We start from the raw sequence: 8,925 nt of genomic DNA on the forward strand, positions 1-8,925 counted from the left end.
TGCCAGGGTCAAAGACAAGCAAAACGAGAACAAGGTAAAAGCGGGAACCAACGTTTCGACAAGTGGACTTGTATTTTTCAAGGCTGTCAAAGTCAAGCACATAGAACTTTCTCTTCTCACAAAATGCACTGTTCATGTTGCCTCAGCCATAACGCCAAAGGGGCATAGCGGAAAAAAACATTGGTGATGGGTACCAGTGTAGCTTTCTTGGTAAACATGCACACTCAGCACAGCCTATGAATTAAGTTTGGGCACAGCAGTAAGATTCTATGGCCAAGGTTTGTAGTGTGAATAAATAACATTGGTGTTACTCTCCTTTGCAAGAATTTTTATAAGTGGTAGTGGTAGCCTTAACAGGAAAAAGAAAAAGTGTATTCAAATGCACCCTTCCACTTTATATTCTTGCAGCGGGCCCTCCACTGCCATCATCCATGACGTTGGGGTTGCTGCGTGTCCGGGAGAAGTCCACTTTCTCAGAGTCTCAGCGTACTACGCTGGAGCAAGCATACAGGTGTAAACCATACGTGGACTACCAGCGACGCATGGAGTTGGCAATGAACATCGGACTCTCGGAGGAGCAAGTAAGGATTTGGTTCCAGAACCGGCGGGCTAAGGATCGCCAAGTTGCCAAGCGACGCACTGAGCCTTCAGACCGGCTCTACTCGCCCAAAGCAGCTTCCAGTTCAGGAACACCATGGTGGACAAACTCTTCTCCCAAGTAACTGGTGACCTCTAGCTCTTGCTGCCATCTATCTTGTGCTTTCCACCTATGGCACTTTGTGTTCCCAGCACATTTTCTTGCAGCGTTGTGTGAAGTACCTGCCTTTGGCAGTGAGCTTTATGACTGTCTATTGCTTTTGTGTCAGTTAACTATGCCGAGAAAGCAGGATCTAATGTTTGTGGCATTAGTACTATGCCTTCTGCACAGTTTCTTTTATCTTTCTTTCCTGTGAAGTGTTGTGATGAAGCTTTTATCTTGATTGTAGGTTACTGTGGACTGAAACTACATGCAGAGCACATAAGTTGAGTGCTGACTTATTACGGGAAGACCTGTAGGATTAGTCACTCATGTCTGGCATATTAGAGGGTGAATGGATATGCTACAAATTAGGCTACTGATTTGCTAGATCTGTATTCACCACTTGTGGAATTTCAAGCTTTTGCTGAAAAGCAGAAGGGGAAAAAGAGGTTTAAGAATTACACCAGTTTAGGCAGCTAGTTGTGTTGCCATTGTGTTTCTTACAACTTTCTAAAAGGATTATATGACTTGACCTTGTTCATAGTCTACACAAAATATGCAGTTCAAGTATTGACAGGTATGGAGAAAAGGACACAGGATATTGTTTGGGTAGCGCTCTTCCCAAGCAATGTTCATGTGTCCTGGTCACCTTTCGTGCCCCTCTATTTACTGTTTGTCCATGTCTGTGATTGTGTTGTATTTTCGTTGTTGACGACCATTTGTTGTGTTTGATGACACATGGTGTGCCTGTGGGAAAGTGCAGTTTACAATAGGCATGTAAACTCCTGAAAGGCCAACTCTGCTTGATATGTTTTCTTGTATATACAGTAAAGCCTCGTTCATACATCTTGGAAACAAATGCTAGAAAAAGTAGCATAAAAATCGTGTTACAGTGCAAGACACAAGTCATAAAAATGAGACTGACAAATCCTACTTTATAGAAAAAAAAAAGTTGGATTTTTCTTTTAGTTAAAAATTACAGGTTTAAATGCGAAGTGTTGCATGAACTGTTGTGGTACAAAGCACGAGACGCCAATGCGTCTCGAGCTAGTAGGGTTTTGGTGGCCCAAGACGCATTTTGTTTTTTTCCTATTGCTTAGTGTTTTAAGATGGCAATGGGAAATGGAAGCGAAATCGAGCTGGTGGGCAATGCCGGATGCCGCCGGTGCAAAGCAAGGCACTCACATAGGGCACGTGCTGCTTGCAGCAGGTAACAGCAGAGCGTTTGGGTTATTACCCACTAAAAGCCTGAAGTATGCTTCCTATGGCACTACGCCCCATGCACTGTAAAACAGAAAGGTGAAGATGCTTATCACAATGGGGTTAGTGGCGATAGCTGTGAATTGGGATGCGACGACCTGGGAGGAGATTTACTGTTAACGGAATAAGAAACTGAGTGTCGCCAGCATTTTCATGTGAGACAGGCAGGCGAGTATTGCGGGGAAGCTGCCACGGTGGGCGGCTACTGTTCTTGGTTGCGCACACCTTATGAATTTTCTTGTTTACGTGGGATCTAGTGGCCGGAAAATGTATCATACGATTGCAGTTTGGCGATGTATTGAACATTTGTGCCGAAAGATCGTATTTTCTGGGAACGTATGAACTGGTAAAAAATAAGTGTAACTACATTGGTACATTTTTTTGTGTTCTTGATCGCGAACATTGGCACCGGGAAATCATAGGTAACAGGATTGTATCAACGAGGTTCTACTGTAATTTATTCTACCTAGTGCTAGGTGAGCGCAGGAATGTAGCATGAAGAAAAACCAAAATTAATGCTAATAGTACGGAGCTGTTTAAATCAAGTGTACTAAATGCCTCTGAAAGCAAATAACTAATAGTCTGATTTCTTATTGTCTAATTTCAGAGTAGGTGTGCTTCGCTACTCACAGTTTTGTTTACACTTTTCAAGTTTTTTGTCAATGACAGAAGTTCTGTTTAGTTCTTCATGTACACATTTATTGACTGTGTGAAGCCCAGAATCAAAATTACTGTTGGCAGCTTATACCACTATGTCTCCAAGTATAATTTCCCAGTAATAATGGTAGTATATGCCCTGTAGTACATATTATATCCTACAGTGATGTTTTGTTTTGACTTGCATGACATTCTTATTGCCCTTCCTGCAAGGTATATTGTCACTTTATTCAGGAATATGGAACAATGATTTTTTGATGCAGTATATGCTGAACTTATTTTAAAGTTTTTTGCATGGTTGAATTTATAAGCGCTACTTTTATGTATTATGTATATACACTTGACAGTACTGCATAACTTGTCTATATGACTCGCTGAGACTAGTTGCCAAGAGCAGCTGTATTGTCATCAATATTTTTTGTTTGGGGTGCATAGTTTGTTAGGTTTTGTTGAGCGTCAGCCTTATTTACTGAAGTCTTAGACATGCTATCTGAAGACATTAATAGTTGAACCTCTCTGTAATGAAACAGAAACAATTTTCTGTCTTTGCAAAACACACTTGGGGGCAGGTCTCTTGTATACAAGCATGCTCAAGCAAATTTAAGCAAAAATGTCTTCTACAGGCATTATGGAAGGAATGACTAACAACTATGGCACATTCACCTAATGGGACCCGGAAGAATTTTGACAGTTTTGCACACATTCATGAATTTGATAGCTTAGATCCCAACATTAACAACAGGCTTTAAATTAAAGGTGCTACTTTCTCTGTAAATGAATCTCATCTGTGCAACAAGAAATGTGTGAGGAACTCTTTAAAAGGAACACTAAAGAGGAATGTCAAGTTAAACTGTATTAGTAAATTACTCTTCTGCAATACGCTAAACAGGCAGTCTTTATTGTCAGAGGAGGCTTGGCCAACCAAAAGTGATGCAAGAACAAAAGATGAGTGGTGATTCTGGCCCCGAAATTCCCCTCACCAGCTTTCCACATCATAGATATTGACAGCATTGCACAACTCTGTAGTTGATTGTTTATCAGTAAGAAAGGATAACATTGCATTATTAAAGGAGCCAAGAACTCAACATAGCAAGTTTCAAGAACTTTTCTTCTGCCAAAATGGCCCATATGCAAGCACATAGAAACCCGTGATATCGTACTGATGAGCCATCATTGAGATTCTGATGTAACTATTTTCATTTTTTTGTTGGAAAGCGGTTGCTAGTGAAGAAAATGAATGCAAGACTTCTTTTAAATTTGCGGCGTAACCTCGGCGGCCAGTTTGTCTATATGATGTCATGCATCTCGGCATATTATCTGGGCCCTTTTGGCGCATGAAATTCTTTAAACATGCTAGGCTGAGTCTTCTTCAATGCAGTGCAAGTGCATTTTATCAATAAACAATTAGAGCCAAGTACGCACTGTCAAAGTGTGCCATTGCCATGCATTTCATTTTCGTGTCCTCTCATGATAAAAGTGACCATTTTGTTACCGCAGGAGTGTAATTTACTAATATAGCTTAACTGAAAATCTTTTTTGCATCCCTTTAAAGTGGTCTTAAACCAGCCCTTGCGCTTGAGGAAAAAAGTCCACGAATAGCGTGCGCTACTGTGAACATCTCAGCCAAGCTTTGTAGTTGTGCACGCCGTGTGGAGGTCGTAAGCAGAGCGCAATGTCGCTGTTCTCTTAGGCGCTTTCTTTTCAACAGGTCCTCACTCTATTTTGGACGCTTTATTTCATAATATAGCAGATTCCGACATGTGCCTGCTATTGGCCAATAGCTGACATCAATCAAGAAGGATGTTTGGATCAGTGTGCTTCTTTCTACTCTTACTGTGTATATTTATTGACAAAGTTTAATAAACAGTCCAAAGTAAGCGAAAATCACCTTTGGATTTAGATAATAATTGCATACTTCAAAAAGAAGCCAACTGTCGTCTGCTCACGCGCGACCTCCCGTGTACAACTAAACCTTGGACCACCCTGCTTATCGGTGTCGTAGCTGTCGGGTCTTGCTAATAAAAAAATTTACTAGCTTTGAATGCTCAGCTAGCCTCAAACCACACAAAACTTGAGGCCAGACCATACGCGCGTTTGCCAGCACGTGTGCGCTCCTGGCCGCTATTTTAGACATCTTGGCAGACTTCATAGCGCTTCAAAATGTGCAAGTTAGATGTGGTTACTATCTGTCAGTCAAGCTGGCGAAGGACAAAGCCGGTCTGCACCACATAGCATGGTCAGACAAGCATATGAGCATGAGCACACGCTCAACCCCTTTCGTGCACGAAGCAAACGCTGCGCATACGCACTACAGTTGCATGTATCCGCAGTCTACTACGTAGCGTAGATACTGTGGTTACCACGGATGCCACAACGAGTCCACTGGCTGAGTACACTGCAGCTCGCTGCGGAGAACCGCGTTTGGCTTACGTTTGGCGTGTCGTAGGTGCCAAAAATCAGAACTAGTGGTGTCTATGTTAACATCCAAAATCAAATCTGAACTGTGTGCCACAGTGACACTCGGTAGGCTGTAGCCTTTGCAGTGCTCAACATTGATGAAGGAGCGGAAGCACCGTGAAGCGCGTGTTTGATTGCCAATAACTCTGCTTCTTCTGAATGCATCTAGGTATTTTTTGTGATCAGGTATTTCTGAAAATAGCCTATTTTATATTCAAATGCATTTCTCCACTTAGATATAAAGTGGTTCAGGGCCCCTTTAACAGCAAAAACTGGTTAAAGCAGCAACAGCAAAAGCTGTTGCCAGGTTTTTCACACCTAGCACCCCATTGACTCATCTTAGGTCGCAAAGTGTAGGTATGCTTAGTTATTCTAAGTTTATACAAGCTTAAACATGTTCCTTGTTGTGTGTTCCTACTAATACCGTACTTATGAAGGGTGTGCGTCAACCTGGGACCTTATCAGGTGCTTTGCGGGCTGATAGGCCACTGGTGCACTTAATGGGTTATTTTTGTTTGACGTTACTTTTTGCTCCTTGCAGACATTTCCAATATGTACACGATGTGTGATAACACTACGAAATATAATCTAGTGTGAAACACTTCATTATATTGAGGAAAAGATTCATGATCTACTCTGGGAGTGCTGTACGAAAAAGGAATGCTGGGACAATTTGAATGTTGTTAAATCAAGGTTCATTATAGTGAGGTTCACCTGTTTTTGCCTTAGTTTACAGACTATGTCAGGCCTATTTTAATGCAACATTGTGAAGTCTAATCCTTCTGTCTACTAGCACTTCACCTTTAACTATGCAGCAGTGTTCTATATATATATATAATAGTTGAAAATGCAATGCTTGTGCTTTTTGTCGTAGCCCATTAATTAGAATTACTGGCCTCCTAAATATAGTGGTTATATATTTGCTTCATTTCATGATCGCAGGAGTGATGTGCTTGTAGTTCTATGAATATGTTCTTGAGCAAAGGCATATGCAGCAGCTGATGCTTCTGGAACTGCGACTCACTTCCTGGGTTTTGTATTACTGTAAAGCTGTCGAGTACTACAGAGAAAAGGTGGGCAAATTCTTGAAGTTGTAATCTCAAGAGGCCAACCTCAACCTAGAGTGAGGTGAGATTGAAGTAAGACTCAACTACTATAAATTCTGTGAGGGCTACTGCGATTTCGACCTCAACCTTATGCACGAGTTTGAGATTAAAAACTAATGTTTGCAGTGGTGGTCCTACTGTGCCATTTGCACAATTGTGCTACAATTCGACTTGCCTGCTCCTGGCTGCACCCGCTCAAGTGCCATTTGCGCCAACTGCACGAAAGTGCGGTATTTTAGCATTTTCACGGCAATGCACGTTTTCAGTAGGGTTACGCAACTACACACTCAACTATACAAATAGACTTGTGAACATTCAAATAATTCGGTTCACGACTATTATAAAATTATTTGTAACATACTGTGCATGGTACACTGTCCATGGGAAAGTAAGCTTAATTGGTCGCTGTTGGCTTGGTGTATTGCTTCACTGTTCAGCAGCACTTATTGATTGCACAGTAATAACAAGCTTCGCCAAATAGCTACAGATTACTGCTGTACTGCTTCAAGTGTTCCAAAAAGACCAATTTTTCTGCTCCGAAACTGCTCCAAAATGCTGGTGTGGCTGTGCCTAAACTGCTCCAGAACGACATTTTTCATGCTTCAAAAATTGCCCCAAATCCTAAACTGGTGGGACCATCACTATGTTTGGTTTGAGTTATGATGCAAGTTTTCGACAGCAGCTCAGGTGCAGTTAAGGCAGAATTTTGTGCACGGTCACATAATTCTGAAGTAGTGGCATAGTATGGAAAATGGGCATTCTTTCCTTCAACAACCAGCACCAGATGTGCAGGGTGTACGTAAAACAATGCCTGCGTCTTCTGCCCTATCGTTGAATTATCTCATCTTCACACACACTGCCCTGTTGCCCCCTTGCCCTGTGCCCCTTACCACCCCACCTCCCCAGTTTTGCCCTCTGCAGAAGAAGCCTTCTTGCTATGCACAACTGCTGCTCCTTTCCCTATATATTTAATTTCTTCTACATTTCAGTAAATTTTTTTGGTTTCTTGTGTCCTCTTGCTAGCAGAACTTTCACGAAGATAGATGCATGCTTGCCACTACCGCTCACCACTGTTGACCTTGCATAGTGTGTTATTCACTTTCTGTAAAACAAGATTCCCCCCCTTTACCATGGTCCCACTAATCCATGCCTGCCATCAGCTGCTAGAAATATTACTAGGTTGCACACCTTGCACACCTTTTCACAAAAAGTTCAATGGCTGCTGCAGTATTCCAGACTGGACTGTGGCAGGTACTTGTAAGTAGCTGCTGGGAGCAGATGCATGAGGCTTCCACTCGGAGTGTGCGAATGTTGACATCTGAGACCAAATCAAGTAGTGCTGGAAGAAATTGAGTTGAATATCAAGTGGTTTTCAAATAATGAGTAGCCTTTTTTGCCGTTAACATTAAGCAAACATTTATATCCTAATATTCACAACATTAGTAATTTTGTAATTGCATCGCACATTATAAAGCATGGTTTTTTAGAAGCACAAATGGAGCATTAGGAACAAATAAGCAAGATGTTTGCATACTGGGTACTTGGAGGCAAGTTGTCAGGGGTGCATGCCGTCAAGTGTAATGGTGTTTTTCACTGGTATATCTGTGGCAGCGAATCCGTATTTCACTGCTCGACCTGGAGGGGGTTCGCGCTTTCCACTGGCTGTTTTGGATCAGCTCGCTTTGTGGCGGATCGCTCTCACTTGCTCTGCTGCCAAGCTGTGGATTCAGGCATAATTAACACTAGAAGCACGCATCACTTCTGCCCGCTGTGGGACAGCAACTTTGGTTTCCGTTGAAACATACTGAGTGGAAGTCAGTTGGTGTGACGTGCACTCAAACTTCTGGTATGATCTACTGCCGAGCAGTAGATCATACCACGACCACTCTAACTAAAAGAAAAATCCTACTTTTTCTTTTAGTTAGAGTGGTCGTGGTAGGTGGTTTCACTATTGAGTAATGTTGCAATGGAAGTGTATTAAGATTAAATATGAAGAGAACACACAGACACAGCCTTAAGTACTAGTACGAAACATCCACTGCCGAGTGGGCATCTGAGCAAAATTTTTTTGCAAATGATCACAGTGTAGTTGAAAAATGTAAGGCCTCCTAAGTGACACAGCGTGCTCCACTATTTAACTTCTTATGTTATGGATCACATTTTTGGTTCAGTTTTATGTTTGATCATGCACAGTTCACTGTCAGAAAAATATTTCATTTGCAAATACTGACTATTCAATTGTAGGGCCAAATCAAATAGGCCAATAGTCAATTGATTCTTTGTAAATTTAGAATGTTGCACAGCCCTAAGGGGAAACTGCAAAGAAAGCAAAACTCTTTTGAGCAGTGCAATTGATGCTTGGCTTCCAGACTTCATCGTATCTACTAATCTTGGAGGCTTCCCTTGTCACTTTTGTTGACTGCACTCTGTGGCGGGACGGCAGCTTCATTGTTCTTGCGCTGAACCTTTCCAGCATAGATGTGTGACCTGTAAGTCTTAGTTTGAGGTGTGGTAGCTGACAGGTGTTGAAAGTTGTGAGGTTTTCTGACAGCGCTTCAATCTCATGGGATGAGGTTGAGCGAGGCCATCAAATCTAATTTGTGGTTGACGTAAAAAGCCTTGTGAGGTCATTTGTTCACCTTGAGTGAGCATTCAAGGTTTTAATTGTCTTATTTACTTTCGTCTTATTCTTGCTTTATATGGGCT

The sequence above is a fragment of the Dermacentor andersoni genome, chromosome 1 (assembly GCF_023375885.2).
Source record: "Dermacentor andersoni chromosome 1, qqDerAnde1_hic_scaffold, whole genome shotgun sequence".
Classification (NCBI taxonomy): domain Eukaryota; kingdom Metazoa; phylum Arthropoda; class Arachnida; order Ixodida; family Ixodidae; genus Dermacentor; species Dermacentor andersoni.